A 16,519-nucleotide genomic window follows, 5' to 3' on the forward strand; every position below is an offset into this window, starting at 1 on the left:
CTCTGCACTCTGGGATCTCTCTGCACACTCAAATCTATCTGCACACTGGGATCTCTCTGCACACTGGGATCTCTCTGCACACTGGGATCTCTCTGCACACTGGGATCTCTCTGCACACTGGGATCTCTGCACACTGGGATCTCTCTACACACTGGGATCTCCCTGCACACTGGGATCTCCCTGCACTCTGGGATCTCCCTGCACTCTGGGATCTCGGTGCACACTGGGATCTCTCTGCACACTGGGATCTCTCTGCACACTGGGATTTCTCTGCACACTGGGATCTCTCTGCACACTGGGATCTCTCTGCACACTGGGATCTCTCTGCACACTGGGATCTCTCTACACACTGGGATCTCTGCACACTGGGATCTCTCTGCACACTGGGATCTCTCTGCACACTGGGATCTCTGCACACCGGGATCACTCTGCACACTGGGATCACTCTGCACACTGGGATCTCTCTGCACACTGGGATCTCTCTGCACACTGGGATCTCTCTGCACACTGGGATCTCTCTGCACACTGGGATCTCTCTGCACACTGCGATCTCTACACACTGGGATCTCTCTGCCCACAGGAATCTCACTGTACACTGGGATCTATTTGCACTCTTGGATCTCTCTGCACTCTGGGATCTCTCTGCACACTGGGATCTTTGTACACTGGGAACTCTGCACACTGGGATCTCTCTGCACTCTGGGATCTCTCTGCATTCTGGGATCTCACTGCACTCTGGGATCTGTCTGCACACTGGGATCTCTCTGCACTCTGGGATCTCTGCGCACTGGGATGTCTCTGCACTCTGGGATCTCACTGCTCTCTTGGATCTCTCTGCACACTGGGATCTCTCTGCACACTGGGATACCTCTGCGCACTGGATACCTCTGCACACTGGGATCTCACAGCACTCTCGGATCTTACTGCACACTGGGATCTCGCTGCACACTGCAATCTCTCTGCAATCTGGGATCTCTGCACACTGGGATCTCTCTGCACACATGAATCTCACTGTACACTGGGCTATCTTTGCACTCTGGGATCTCTCTGCACTCTGGGATCTCACTACACTCTGGGATATCTCTGAACACTGGGATCTCTCTGAACACTGGGATCTCTCTGAACACTGGGATCTCTCTGCACACTGGGATCTCTCTGCACACTGGGATCTCTCTGCACACTGGGATCTCTCTGCACACGGGGATCTCTCTGCACACTGGGATCTCTCTGCACGCTGGGATCTCTCTGCACACTGGGATCTCTCTGCACACTGCGATCTCTCTGCACACTGGGATCTCTGCACACTCGAATCAATGTGCACTCGAATCAGTGTGCACTCAGGGATCTCTCTGCACACTGCGATCTCTCTGCACACTGGGATCTCTCTTCACACTGGGATCTCTCTGCACACTGGGACCTCGCTGCACACTGGGATGTCTCTGCACACAGGGATTTCTCTGCACACTGGGATCTCTCTGCACACTGGGATCTCTCTGCAAACTGGGATCTCTCTGCACACTGGGATCGCTGCACACTGGGATCTCTCTGCTCTCTGGGATCTCTCTGCACTCTGGGATCTCTCTGCACACTCAAATCTATCTGCACACTGGGATCTCTCTGCACACTGGGATCTCTCTGCACACTTGGATCTCTGCACACTGGGATCTCTCTACACACTGGGATCTCCCTGCACACTGGGATCTCCCTGCACACTGGGATCTCACTGTACACTGGGCTATCTTTGCACTCTGGGATCTCTCTGCACTCTGGGATCTCACTACACTCTGGGATCTCTCTGCACACTGGGATCTCTCTGCACACTGGGATCTCTCTGCACACTGGGATCTCTCTGCACACTGGGATCTCTCTGCACACTGGGATCTCTCTGCACACTGGGATCTCTGCACACTGGGATCTCTGCACACTGGGATCTCTCTGCACACTGCCATCTCTCTGCACACTGGGATCTCTGCACACGGGGATCTCACTGCACTCTGCGATCTCTCTGCACACTGGGATCTCTCTGGGTTCTCTGCACACTCGGATCTCTCTGGGATCTCTGCACACTGGGATCTCTGCACACTGGGATCTATCTGCTCACGGGGATCTCTCTGCACACTGGGATCTCCCTGCACACTGGGATGTCTCTGCACACTGGAATCTCTGCACACTGGGATCTCTCTGCCCACAGGAATCTCACTGTACATTGGGATCTCTTTGCACTCTGGGATCTCTCTGCACTCTGGGATCTCTGCACACTGGGATCTCTGCACACTGGGATCTCTGCACACTGGGATCTTTCTGCACTCTGGGATCTCTCTGCACTCTGGGATCTCTCTGCACTCTGGGATCTCTCTGCACTCTGGGATCTCTCTGCACTATGGGATCTCTCTGCACACTGGGATTTCTCTGCACACTGGGATCTCTCTGCACTCTGTGATCTCTCTGCACACTGGGATCTCTCTGCACACTGGGATCTCTCTGCACTCTGGGATCTTACTGCACACTGGGATCTCTCTGCACACTGGGATCTCTCTGCACACGGGGATCTCTCTGCACACAGGTATACCTCTGCATACTGGGATCTCCCTGCACACTGTGCTCTCTCTGCACAGTGGGATCTCTACACACTGGGATCTCTCTGCACACATGAATCTCACTGTACACTGGGCTATCTTTGCACTCTGGGATCAATCTGCACACTGGGATCTCTCTGGGATCTCTGCACACTGGGATCTCTCTGGGATCTCTGCACACTGGGATCTCTGCACACTGGGATCTATCTGCTCACGGGGATCTCTCTGCACACTGGGATCTCTCTGCACACTGGGATGTCTCTGCACACTGGGATCTCTGCACACTGGGATCTCTCTGCCCACAGGAATCTCACTGTACATTGGGATCTCTTTGCACTCTGGGATCTCTCTGCACTCTGGGATCTCACTGCACTATGGAATCTCTCTGCACACTGGGATCTCTCTGCACACTGGGATCTCTGCACACTGGCATCTCTCTGCACACTGGGATCTCTGCACACGGGGATCTCTCTGCACTCTGGGATCTCACTGCACTCTGCGATCTCTCTGCACACTGGGATCTCTCTGCACACTGGGATCTCTCTGGGTTCTCTGCACACTGGGATCTCTCTGGGATCTCTGCACACTGGGATCTCTGCACACTGGGATCTATCTGATCACTGGGATCTCTCTGCACACTGGGATCTCTCTGCACACAGGGATGTCTCTGCACACTGGGATCTCTGCACACTGGCATCTCTCTGCCCACAGGAATCTCACGGTACATTGGGATCTCTCTGCACACAGGGATGTCTCTGCACACTGGGATCTCTGCACTCTGGGATCTATCTGCACTCTTGGATCTCTCTGCACTCTGGGATCTCTCTGCACTCTGGGATCTCTCTGCACTCTGGGATCTCTCTGCACTCTGGGATCTCTCTGCACTCTGGGATCTCTCTGCACTCTGGGATATCTCTGCACTCTGGGATCTCTCTGCATTCTGGGATCTCTCTGCACTCTGGGATCTCTCTGCACTCTGGGATCTCACTGCACTATGGAATCTCTCTTCACACTGGGATCTCTTTGCACTCTGGGATCTCTCTGCACTCTGGGATCTCACTGCACTATGGAATCTCTCTGCACACTGGGATCTCTCTGCACACTGGGATCTCTCTGCACACTGGGATCTCTCTGCACACTGGAATCTCTCTGCACACTGGGATCTCACTGCACACTGGGATCTCACTGCACACTGGGATCTCACTGCACTCTGGGATCTTACTGCAGACTGGGATCTCTCTGCACACTGGGATATCTCTGCACACGGGGATCTCTCTGCACACGGGGATCTCTCTGCCCACGGGGATCTCTCTGCACACGGGGATCTCTCTGCACACAGGTATACCTCTGCATGCTGGGATCTCCCTGCACACTGGGCTCTCTATGCACAGTGGGATCTCTGCACACTGGGATCTCTCTGCACACATGAATCTCACTGTACACTGGGCTATCTTTGCACTCTGGGATCTCTCTGCACTCTGGGATCTGACTACACTCTGGGATCTCTCTGCACACTGGGATCACTGCAATCTGGGATCTCTCTGCACACTGGGATCTCTCTGCAGACTTGGGTCTCTGCATAATGGGATCTCTGCACACTGGGACCTGTCTTCACACTGGGATCTCTCTGCACACTGGGATCCCTCTGCATCTCTGCACACTGGGATCTCTCTGCACACTGGGATCTCTGTGCACACTGGGATCTCTGTGCACACTGGGATCTCATTGCACTCTGGGATCTTACTGCACACTGGGATCTCGCTGCACTCTGCGATCTCTCTGCTCTCTGGGAGCTCTCTGCACTTTGGGATCTCACTGCACACTGGGATATCTCTGCACTCTCAAATCTATCTGCACACTGGGATCTCTCTGCACACTGGGATATCTCTGCACACTTGGATCTCTGCACACTGGGATCTCTCTACACACTGGGATCTCCCTGCACACTGGGATCTCCCTGCACACTGGGATCCCCCTGCACACTGGGATCTCTCTGAACACTGGGATCTCTGTGCACACTGGGATCTCCCTGCACACTGGGCTCTCTCTGCACAGTGGGATCTCTGCACACTGGGATCTCTCTGCACACATGAATCTCACTGTACACTGGGCTATCTTTGCACTCTGGGATCTCTCTGCACTCTGGCATCTCACTACACTCTGGGATCTCTCTGCACACTGGGATCTCTCTGCACACTGGGATCTCTCTGCACACTGGGATCTCTCTGCACACTGAGATCTCTGCACACTGGGATCTCTCTGCACACTGGGATCTCTCTGCACACTGGCATCTCTCTGCACACTGGGATCTCTGCACACGGGGATCTCTGCACACGGGGATCTCTCTGCACTCTGGGATCTCACTGCACTCTGGGATCTCTCTGCACACTGGGATCTCTCTGGGATCTCTGCACACTGGGATCTCTGCACACTGGGATCTATCTGCTCACGGGGATCTCTCTGCACACTGGGATCTCTCTGCACACAGGGATCTCGGCACACTGGGATCTCTCTGCCCACAGGAATCTCACTGTACATTGGGATCTCTTTGCACTCTGGGATCTCTCTGCACTCTGGGATATCTGCACACTGGGATCTTTCTGCACTCTGGGATCTCTCTGCACTCTGGGATCTCTCTGCACTATGGGATCTCTCTGCACCCTGGGATCTTACTGCACACTGGGATCTCTCTGCACACTGGGATCTCTCTGCACACGGGGATCTCTCTGCACACGGGGATCTCTCTGCGCACAGTTATACCTCTGCATACTGGGATCTCCCTGCACACTGGGCTCTCTCTGCACAGTGGGATCTCTGCTCACTGGGATCTCTCTGCACACATGAATCTCACTGTACACTGGGCTATCTTTGCACTCTGGGATCTCTCTGCACACTGGGATCTCTCTGGGATCTATCTGCTCACGGGGATCTCTCTGCACACTGGGATCTCTCTGCACACTGGGATGTCTCTGCACACTGGGATCTCTGCACACTGGGATCTCTCTGCCCACAGGAATCTCACTGTACTTTCGGATCTCTTTGCCCTGTGGGATCTCTCTGCACTCTGGGATCTCACTGCACTATGGAATCTCTCTGCACACTGGGATCTCTCTGCACACTGGGATATCTCTGCACACTCAAATCTATCTGCACACTGGGATCTTTCTGCACTCTGGGATCTCTCTGCACTCTGGGATCTCTCTGCACTATGGGGTCTCTCTGCACCCTGGGATCTCTCTGCACCCTGGGATCTTACTGCACACTGGGATCTCTCTGCACACTGGGATCTCTCTGCACACGGGGATCTCTCTGCACACGGGGATCTCTCTGCACACAGTTATACCTCTGCATACTGGGATCTCCCTGCACACTGGGCTCTCTCTGCACAGTGGGATCTCTGCTCACTGGGATCTCTCTGCACACATGAATCTCACTGTACACTGGGCTATCTTTGCACTCTGGTATCTCTCTGCACACTGGGATCTCTCTGGGATCTATCTGCTCATGGGGATCTCTCTGCACACTGGGATCTCTCTGCACACTGGGATGTCTCTGCACACTGGGATCTCTGCACACTGGGATCTCTCTGCCCACAGGAATCTCACTGTACATTGGGATCTCTTTGCACTGTGGGATCTCTCTGCACTCTGGGATCTCACTGCACTATGGAATCTCTCTGCACACATGAATCTCACTGCAGACTTGGGTCTCTGCATAAAGGGATCTCTGCACACTGGGACCTGTCTTCACACTGGGATCTCCCTGCACACTGGGATCTCCCTGCACACTGGGATCTCTCTGAACACTGGGATCTCTCTGCACACTTGGATCTCTCTGCACACTGGGATCTCTCTGCACACTGGGATCTCTCTGCACTCTGGGATCTCGCTGCACTCTGCGATCTCGCTGCTCTCTGGGATCTCTCGGCACTCTGGGATCTCTATGCACTCTGGGATCTCTCTGCACACTGGGATATCTCTGCACACTCAAATCTATCTGCACACTGGGATCTCACTGCACTCTGGGATCTTACTGCACACTGGGATCTCTCTACACACTGGGATCTCTCTGCACACTGGGATCTCTCTGCACACGGGGATCTCTCTGCACACGGGGATCTCTCTACACACAGGTATACCTCTGCATACTGGGATCTCCCTGCACACTGGGCTCTCTCCGCACAGTGGGATCTCTGCACACTGGGATCTCTCTGCACACTGGGATCTCTCTGCACATTGGGATCTCTCTGCACACTGGGATCTCTCTGCACACTGGGATCTCTCTGCACACTGCGATCTCTGCACACTCGAATCAATGTGCACTCTGGGATCTCTCTGCACACTGCGATCTCTCTTCACACTGGGATCTCTCTGTACACTGGGACCTCGCTGCACACTGGGATCTCTCTGCACACTGGGATTTCTCTGCACACTGGGATTTCTCTGCACACTGGGATCTCTCTGCACACCGGGATCTCTCTGCACACCGGGATCTCTCTGCACACTGGGATCTCTCTGCACACTGGGATCTCTGCACACCGGGATCTCTCTGCACACTGGGATCACTCTGCACACTGGGATCTCTCTGCATTCTGTGATCTCCCTGCACACTGGGATCTCTCTGCACACTGGGATCTCACTGCACACTGGGATCACTCTGCCCACAGGAATCTCACTGTACACCGGGATCTCTTTGCACTCTTGGATCTCTCTGCACTCTGGGATCTTACTGCACACTGGGATCTTACTGCACGCTGGGATCTCTCTGCACACGGGGATCTCTCTGCACACAGGTATACCTCTGCATACTGGGATCTCCCTGCACACTGGGCTCTCTCTGCACAGTGGGATCTCTCTGCACACATGAATCTCACTGTACACTGGGCTATCTTTGCACTCTGGGATCTCTCTGCACTCTGGGATCTTACTACACTCTGGGATCTCTCTGCACACTGGTATCAATGCACTCTGGGATCTCTCTGCACACTGGGATCTCTCTGCAGACTTGGATCTCTCTGCAGACTTGGATCTCTGCATAATGGGATCTCTGCACACTGGGACCTGTCTTCACACTGGGATCTCTCTGCACACTGGGATCCCTCTGCATCTCTGCACAGTGGGATCTCTCTGCACACTGGGATCTCTGTGCACACTGGGATCTCTGTGCACACTGGGATCTCATTGCACTCTGGGATCTCGCTGCACACTGGGATCTCGCTGCACACTGGGATCTCTCTGCTCTCTGGGATCTCTCTGCACTCTGGGATCTCTCTGCACACTCAAATCTATCTGCACACTGGGATCTCTGCACACTGGGATCTCTCTACACACTGGGATCTCCCTGCACACTGGGATCTCCCTGCACACTGGGATCTCCCTGCACACTGGGATCTCTCTGAACACTGGGATCTCTCTGAACACTGGGATCTCTCTGAACACTGGGATCTCTGTGCACACTGGGATCTCTCTGCACACTGGGATCTCTCTGCACACTGGGAGCTCTCTGCACACTGTGATCTCTCTGCACACTGCGATCTCTCTGCACACTGGGATCTCTGCACACTCAAATCAATGTGCACTCAGGGATCTCTCTGCACACTGCGATCTCTCTGCACACTGGGATCTCTCTTCACACTGGGATCTCTCTTCACACTGGGATCTCTCTGCACACTGGGACCTCGCTGCACACTGGGATGTCTGTGCACACAGGGATTTCTCTGCACACTGGGATCTCTCTGCACACTGGGATCTCTCTTCACACTGGGATCTCTCTGTACACTGGGACCTCGCTGCACACTGGGACCTCTCTGCACACTGGGATCTCTCTGCACACTGGGATCTCTCTGCACACTGGGATCTCTCTGCACACCGGGATCTCTCTGCACACTGGGATCTCTCTGCACACTGGGATCTCTGCACACCGGGATCTCTCTGCACACTGGGATCTCTGCACACTGGGATCACTCTGCACACTGGGATCTCTCTGCATTCTGTGATCTCCCTGCACACTGGGATCTCTCTGCACACTGGGATCTCTCTGCACACTGGGATTTCTCTGCACACTGGAATCTCACTGTACACTGGGATCTCTTTGCACTCTTGGATCTCTCTGCACTCTGGGATCTTACTGCACACTGGGATCTCTCTGCACACTGGGATCTCTCTGCACACGGGGATCTCTCTGCACACAGGTATACCTCTGCATACTGGGATCTCCCTGCACACTGGGCTCTCTCTGCACAGTGGGATCTCTGCACACTGGGATCTCTCTGCACACATGAATCTCACTGTACACTGGGCTATCTTTGCACTCTGGGATCTCTCTGCACTCTGGGATCTCACTACACTCTGGGATCTCTCTGCACACTGGGATCCCTCTGCATCTCTGCACACTGGGATCTCTCTGCACACTGGGATCTCTGTGCACACTGGGATCTCTGTGCACACTGGGATCTCATTGCACTCTGGGATCTTGCTGCACACTGGGATCTCGCTGCACTCTGTGATCTCTCTGCTCTCTGGGATCTCCATGCTCTCTGGGATCTCTCTGCAATCTGGGATCTCTCTGCACACTGGGATATCTCTGCACACTGGGATATCTCTGCACACTCAAATCTATCTGCACACTGGGATCTCTCTGCACACTGGGATCTCTCTGCAGATTTTGGATCTCTGCACACTGGGATCTCTCTACACACTGGGATCTCCCTGCACACTGGGATCTCCCTGCACACTGGGATCTCTCTGCACACTGGGATCTCTCTGCACACTGGGATCTCTCTGCACAGTAGGATCTCTCTGCACATTGGGATCTCTCTGCACACTGGGATCTCTCTGCACACTGGGATCTCTCTGCACACTGCGATCTCTCTGCACACTGGGATCTCTGCACACTCGAATCAGTGTGCACTCTGGGATCTCTCTGCACATTGCGATCTCTCTGCACTCTGGGATCTCACTGCTCTCTTGGATCTCTCTGCACACTGGGATCTCTCTGCACACTGGGATACCTCTGCGCACTGGATCCCTCTGAACACTGGGATCTCACAGCACTCTTGGATCTTACTGCACACTGGGATCTCGCTGCACACTGGGATCTCTCTGCAATCTGGGAGCTCTGCACACTGGGATCTCTCTGCACACATGAATCTCACTGTACACTGGGCTATCTTTGCACTCTGGGATCTCTCTGCACTCTGGGATCTCACTACACTCTGGGATCTCTCTGCACACTGGTATCACTGCACTCTGGGATCTCTCTGCACACTGGGATCTCTCTGCAGACTTGGATCTCTGCATAATGGGATCTCTGCACACTGGGACCTGTCTTCACACTGGGATCTCTCTGCACACTGGGATCCCTCTGCATCTCTGCACACTGGGATCTCTGTGCACACTGGGATCTCTGTGCACACTGGGATCTCTGTGCACACTGGGATCTCTGTGCACTATGGGATCTCGCTGCACACTGGGATCTCGCTGCACACTGGGATCTCTCTGCTCTCTAGGATCTCTCTGCTCTCTGGGATCTCTCTGCACTCTGGGATCTCTCTGCACACTCTAATCTATCTGCACACTGGGATCTCTCTGCACACTGGGATCTCTCTGCACACTGGGATCTCTCTGCACACTTGGATCTCTTCACACTGGGATCTCTCTACACACTGGGATCTCCCTGCACACTGGGATCTCCCTGCACACTGGGATCTCCCTGCACACTGGGATCTCCCTGCACACTGGGATCTCCCTGCACACTGGGATCTCTCTGAACACTGGGATCTCTCTGCACACTGGGATCTCTCTGCACACTGGTATCTCTCTGCACACTGGGATCTCTCTGCACACTGGGATCTCTCTGCACACTGGGATCTTTGTACACTGGGAACTCTGCACACTGGGATCCTCCTGCACACTGGGATCTCCCTGCACACTGGGATCTCTGTGCACACTGGGATCTCTCTGCACACTGGGATCTCTCTGCACTCTGGAATCTATCTGCACACTGGGATCTTTGTACACTGGGAACTCTGCACACTGGGATCTCTCTGCACTCTGGGATCTCTCTGCACTCTGGGATCTCACTGCACTCTGGGACCTGTCTGCACACTGGGATCTCTCTGCACTCTGGGATCTCACTGCACTCTGGGACCTGTCTGCACACTGGGATCTCTCTACACACTGGGATCTCTCTACACACTGGGATGTCTCTGTGCACTGGGATGTCTCTGCGCACTGGGATCTCTCTGCACACTGGGATCTCTCTGCACACTGGGATCTCTCTGCACTCTGGGATCTCTCTGCACACTGGGATCTCTCTGCACACTGGGATCTCTCTGCACACTGGGATCTCTCTGCACATTGGGATCTCTCTGCACACTGGGATCTCTCTGCACACTGGGATCTCTCTGCACACAGGGATCTCTCTGCACACAGGGATCTCTCTGCACTCTGGGATCTCTCTGCACTCTGGGATCTCTCTGCACACTCGAATCTCTCTGCACACTGGTATCTCTCTGCGCACTGGGATCTCTCTGCACACTGGGATCTCTCTGCACAAGGGGATCTCTCTGCACACTGGGATCTCTCTGCACACTGGGATCTCTCTGCACACTGGGATCTCTCTGCACACTGGGATCTCTCTGCACACTGGGATCTCTCTGCACACTGGGATCTCTCTGCACACTGGGATCTCTCTGCACACAAGGATCTCTCTGCACACAGGGATCTCTCTGCACTCTGGGATCTCTCTGCACTCTGGGATCACTCGGCACACTGGGATCTCTCTGCACACTCGAATCTCTCTGCACAAGGGGATCTCGCTACACACTGGTATCTCCCTGCACACTGGGATCTCTCTCTGCACACTGGGATCTCTCTGCACACTCGAATAAATGTGCACTCTGGGATCTCTCTGCACACTGGGATCTCTCTGCACACTTGAATCAATGTGCACTCTGGGATCTCTCTGCACACTGGGATTTCTCTGCACACTGGGACCTCGCTGCACACTGGGATCTCTCTGCACACTGGGATCTCTGCACACTGGGATCTCTCTGCACACTGGGATCTCTCTGCACACTGGGATCTCTCTGCACACTGGGATCTCTCTGCACACTGGGATCTCTCTGCACACTGGGATCTCACTGCACTCTGGGATCTTACTGCACATTGAGATCTCTCTGCACTCTGGGATCTCTCTGCACTCTGGGATCTCTCTGCACACTGCAATCTCTCTGCACTCTGGGATCTCTCTGCACTCTGGGATCTCTCTTCACACTGGGATGTCACTGAACACTGGGATCTCTCTGCACACTCAAATCAATGTGCACTCTGGGATCTCTCTGCACACTGGGATCTCTCTTCACACTGGGATTTCTCTGCACACTGGGATCTCTCTGCACACTGGGATCTCTCTTCACACTGGGATGTCTCTGAACACTGGGATCTCACTGCACACTGGGATCTCTCTGCACACTCAAATCAATGTGCACTCTGGGATCTCTCTGCACACTGGGATCTCTCTTCACACTGGGATTTCTCTGCACACTGGGACCTCGCTGCACACTGGGATCTCTCTGCACACTGGGATCTCACAGCACTCTGGGATCTTACTGCACATTGGGATCTCGCTGCACACTGTGATCTCTCTGCACTCTGGGATCTCTCTGCACACTGGGATCTCTCTGCACACTGGGATCTCTCTGCACACTGGGATCTCTCTGCACACTCGAATTTCTCTGCACACTGGGATCTCTCTGCACACTGGGATCTCTCTGCACACTGGGATCTCTGCACACTCGAATCAATGTGCACTCTGGGTACTCTCTGCACACTGGGATCTCTCTTAACACTGGGATCTCTCTGCACACTGGGATCTCACTGCACACTGGGATCTCACTGCACACTGGGATCTCACTGCACACTGATCTCTCTGCACTCTGGGATCTCTCTTCACAGTGGGATTTCTCTGCACACTGGGACCTCGCTGCACACTGGGATCTCTCTGCACACTGGGATCTCTGCACAATGGGATCTCTCTGCACACTGGGATCTCTCTGCACACTGGGATCTCTCTGCACACTGGGATCTCTCTGCACACTGGGATCTCTCTGCACACTGGGATCTCTCTGCACACTGGGATCTCTCTGCACACTGGGATTTCTCTGCACACTGGGATCTCACTGCACATTGAGATCTCGCTGCACACTGCGATCTCTCTGCACACTGCGATCTCTCTGCACTCTGGGATCTCTCTGCACTCTGGGATCTCTCTGCACACTGGGATCTCTCTGCATACTGGGATCTCTCTGCACACTATGATCTCTCTTCACACTGGGATCTCTCTGCACACTGGGATCTCTCTGCACACTGGGATCTCTCTGCACACTGGGATCTCTCTGCACACTGGGATCTCTCTGCACACTGGGATCTCTCTGCACACTGGGATCTCTCTGCACACAAGGATCTCTCTGCACACAGGGATCTCTCTGCACTCTGGGATCTCTCTGCACTCTGGGATCTCTCTGCACACTGGGATCTCTCTGCACACTCGAATCTCTCTGCACAAAGGGATCTCGCTACACACTGGTATCTCCCTGCACACTGGGATCTCTCTCTGCACACTGGGATCTCTCTGCACACTCGAATCAATGTGCACTCTGGGATCTCTCTGCACACTGGGATCTCTCTGCACACTTGAATCAATGTGCACTCTGTGATCTCTCTGCACACTGGGATTTCTCTGCACACTGGGACCTCGCTGCACACTGGGATCTCTCTGCACACTGGGATCTCTGCACACTGGGATCTCTCTGCACACTGGGATCTCTCTGCACACTGGGATCTCTCTGCTCACTGGGATCTCTCTGCACACTGGGATCTCTCTGCACACTGGGATCTCACTGCACTCTGGGATCTTACTGCACATTGAGATCTCTCTGCACTCTGGGATCTCTCTGCACTCTGGGATCTCTCTGCACACTGCAATCTCTCTGCACTCTGGGATCTCTCTGCACTCTGGGATCTCTCTTCACACTGGGATGTCACTGAACACTGGGATCTCTCTGCACACTCAAATCAATGTGCACTCTGGGATCTCTCTGCACACTGGGATCTCTCTTCACACTGGGATTTCTCTGCACACTGGGATCTCTCTGCACACTGGGATCTCTCTTCACACTGGGATGTCTCTGAACACTGGGATCTCACTGCACACTGTGATCTCTCTGCACACTCAAATCAATGTGCACTCTGGGATCTCTCTGCACACTGGGATCTCTCTTCACACTGGGATTTCTCTGCACACTGGGACCTCGCTGCACACTGGGATCTCTCTGCACACTGGGATCTCACAGCACTCTGGGATCTTACTGCACATTGGGATCTCGCTGCACACTGCGATCTCTCTGCACTCTGGGATCTCTCTGCACACTGGGATCTCTCTGCACACTGGGATCTCTCTGCACACTGGGATCTCTCTGCACACTCGAATTTCTCTGCACACTGGGATCTCTCTGCACACTGGGATCTCTCTGCACACTGGGATCTCTGCACACTCGAATCAATGTGCACTCTGGGTACTCTCTGCACACTGGGATCTCTCTTAACACTGGGATCTCTCTGCACACTGGGATCTCACTGCACACTGGGATCTCACTGCACACTGGGATCTCACTGCACACTGATCTCTCTGCACTCTGGGATCTCTCTTCACACTGGGATCTCTCTGCACACTGGGACCTCGCTGCACACTGGGATCTCTCTGCACACTGGGATCTCTGCACAATGGGATCTCTCTGCACACTGGGATCTCTCTGCACACTGGGATCTCTCTGCACACTGGGATCTCTCTGCACACTGGGATCTCTCTGCACACTGGGATCTCTCTGCACACTGGGATCTCTCTGCACACTGGGATCTCTCTGCACACTGGGATCTCTCTGCACACTGGGATTTCTCTGCACACTGGGATCTCACTGCACATTGAGATCTCGCTGCACACTGCGATCTCTCTGCACACTGCGATCTCTCTGCACTCTGGGATCTCTCTGCACTCTGGGATCTCTCTGCACACTGGGATCTCTCTGCACACTGGGATCTCTCTGCACACTATGATCTCTCTTCACACTGGGATCTCTCTGCACACTGGGATCTCTCTGCACACTGGGATCTCTCTGCACACTGGGATCTCCCTGCACACTGGGATGTCTCTGAACACTGGGATCTCTCTGCACACTCGAATCAATGTGCACTCTGGGATCTCTCTGCACACTGGGATCTCTCATCACACTGGGATTTCTCTGCACTCTTGGACCTCGCTGCACACTGGGATCTCTCTGCACTCTGGGATCTTACTGCACATTGGGATCTCGCTGCACACTGCGATCTCTCTGCACTCTGGGATCTCTCTGCACTCTGGGATCTCTCTGCACTCTGGGATCTCTCTGCACACTGGAATCTCTCTGCACACTCTATTCTCTCTGCACACTCTATTCTTTCTGCACACTCTATTCTCTCTGCACACTGGGATCTCTCTGCACACTGGGATCTTTCTGCTCACTGGGATCTCTGCACACTCGAATCAATGTGCACTCTGGGTACTCTCTGCACACTGGGATCTCTCTTCACACTGGGGTCTCTCTGCACACTGGGATCTCACTGCACACTGTGATCTCTCTGCACACTGGGATCTCTCTGCACACTGGGATCTCTCTGCACACTGGGATCTCTCTGCACACTGGGATCTCTCTGCACACTGGGATCTCTCTGCACACTGGGATCTCTCTGCACACTGGGATCTCTCTGCACACTGGGATCTCTGCACACTCGAATCAATGTGCACTCTGGGTACTCTCTGCACACTGGGATTTTTCTGCACACTGGGATCTCTGCACACTCGAATCAATGTGCACTCTGGGTACTCTCTGCACACTGGGATCTCTCTTCACACTGGGATCTCTCTGCACACTGGGATCTCACTGCACACTGTGATCTCTCTGCACACTGGGATCTCTCTGCACACTGGGACCTCTCTGCACACTGGGATCTCTCTGCACACTGGGATCTATCTGCACACTGGTATATCTGTGCACACTGGGATATCTGTGCACACTGGGATATCTGTGCACACTGGGATCTCTGTACACACTGGGATCTCTCTGCACACTTGGATCTCTCTGAACACTGGGATCTCCCTGCACACTGGGATCTCTCTGAACACTGGGATCTCTCTGCACACTGGGCTCTCTCTGCACACTGCGATCTCTCAGCACACTGGGACCTCGCTGCAGACTGGGATCTCTCTGCACACTGGGATCTCTGCACACTGGGAACTCTCTGCACACTGGGATCTCTGCACACTGGCATCTCTCCGCACACTGGGATCTCTCTGCACACTGGGATCTCTCTGCACACTGGGATCTCTCTGCACACTGGGATCTCTCTGCACACTGGGATCTCTGCACACTGGCATCTCTCTGCACACTGGGATCTCTCTGCACACTGGGATCTCTCTGCACACTGGGATCTCTCTGCACACTGGGATCTCTCTGCACACTGGGATCTCACTGCACACTGGGATCTCTCTGCACACTGGGATCTCTCTGCACACTGGGATCTCTCTGCACACTGGGATCTCTCTGCACACTGCAATCTCAGCACACTGGGATCTCTGCACACTGGGATCTCTCTACACACAGGAATCTCACTGTACAACGGGATCTGTTTGCACTCGGGGATCTCTGTGCACTCTGGTATCTCACTGCAGTCTGGGATCTCTCTGCACACTGGGATCTCTCTGGGATCTCTGCACACTGGGATCTCTGCACACTGGGATCTCTCTGCACACAGGAATCTCACTGTACAACGGGATCTCTTTGCACTCGGGGATCTCTGTGCACTCTGGTATCTCACTGCACTCTGGGATCTCTCTGCACACTGGGATCT

General features: G+C 54.0%; 1 protein-coding gene across 3 annotated transcripts in view; it reads left to right on the forward strand.

Annotated features, from left to right (window-relative positions):
• Window positions 1-16,519, forward strand: part of rab11fip4a (RAB11 family interacting protein 4 (class II) a) — a 375,285-nt gene that overhangs the window by 109,650 nt on the left and 249,116 nt on the right. The gene's annotated exons all lie outside the window — the stretch shown is intronic.

The sequence above is a fragment of the Scyliorhinus torazame genome, chromosome 18 (assembly GCF_047496885.1).
Source record: "Scyliorhinus torazame isolate Kashiwa2021f chromosome 18, sScyTor2.1, whole genome shotgun sequence".
In the NCBI taxonomy this organism is placed as follows: domain Eukaryota; kingdom Metazoa; phylum Chordata; class Chondrichthyes; order Carcharhiniformes; family Scyliorhinidae; genus Scyliorhinus; species Scyliorhinus torazame.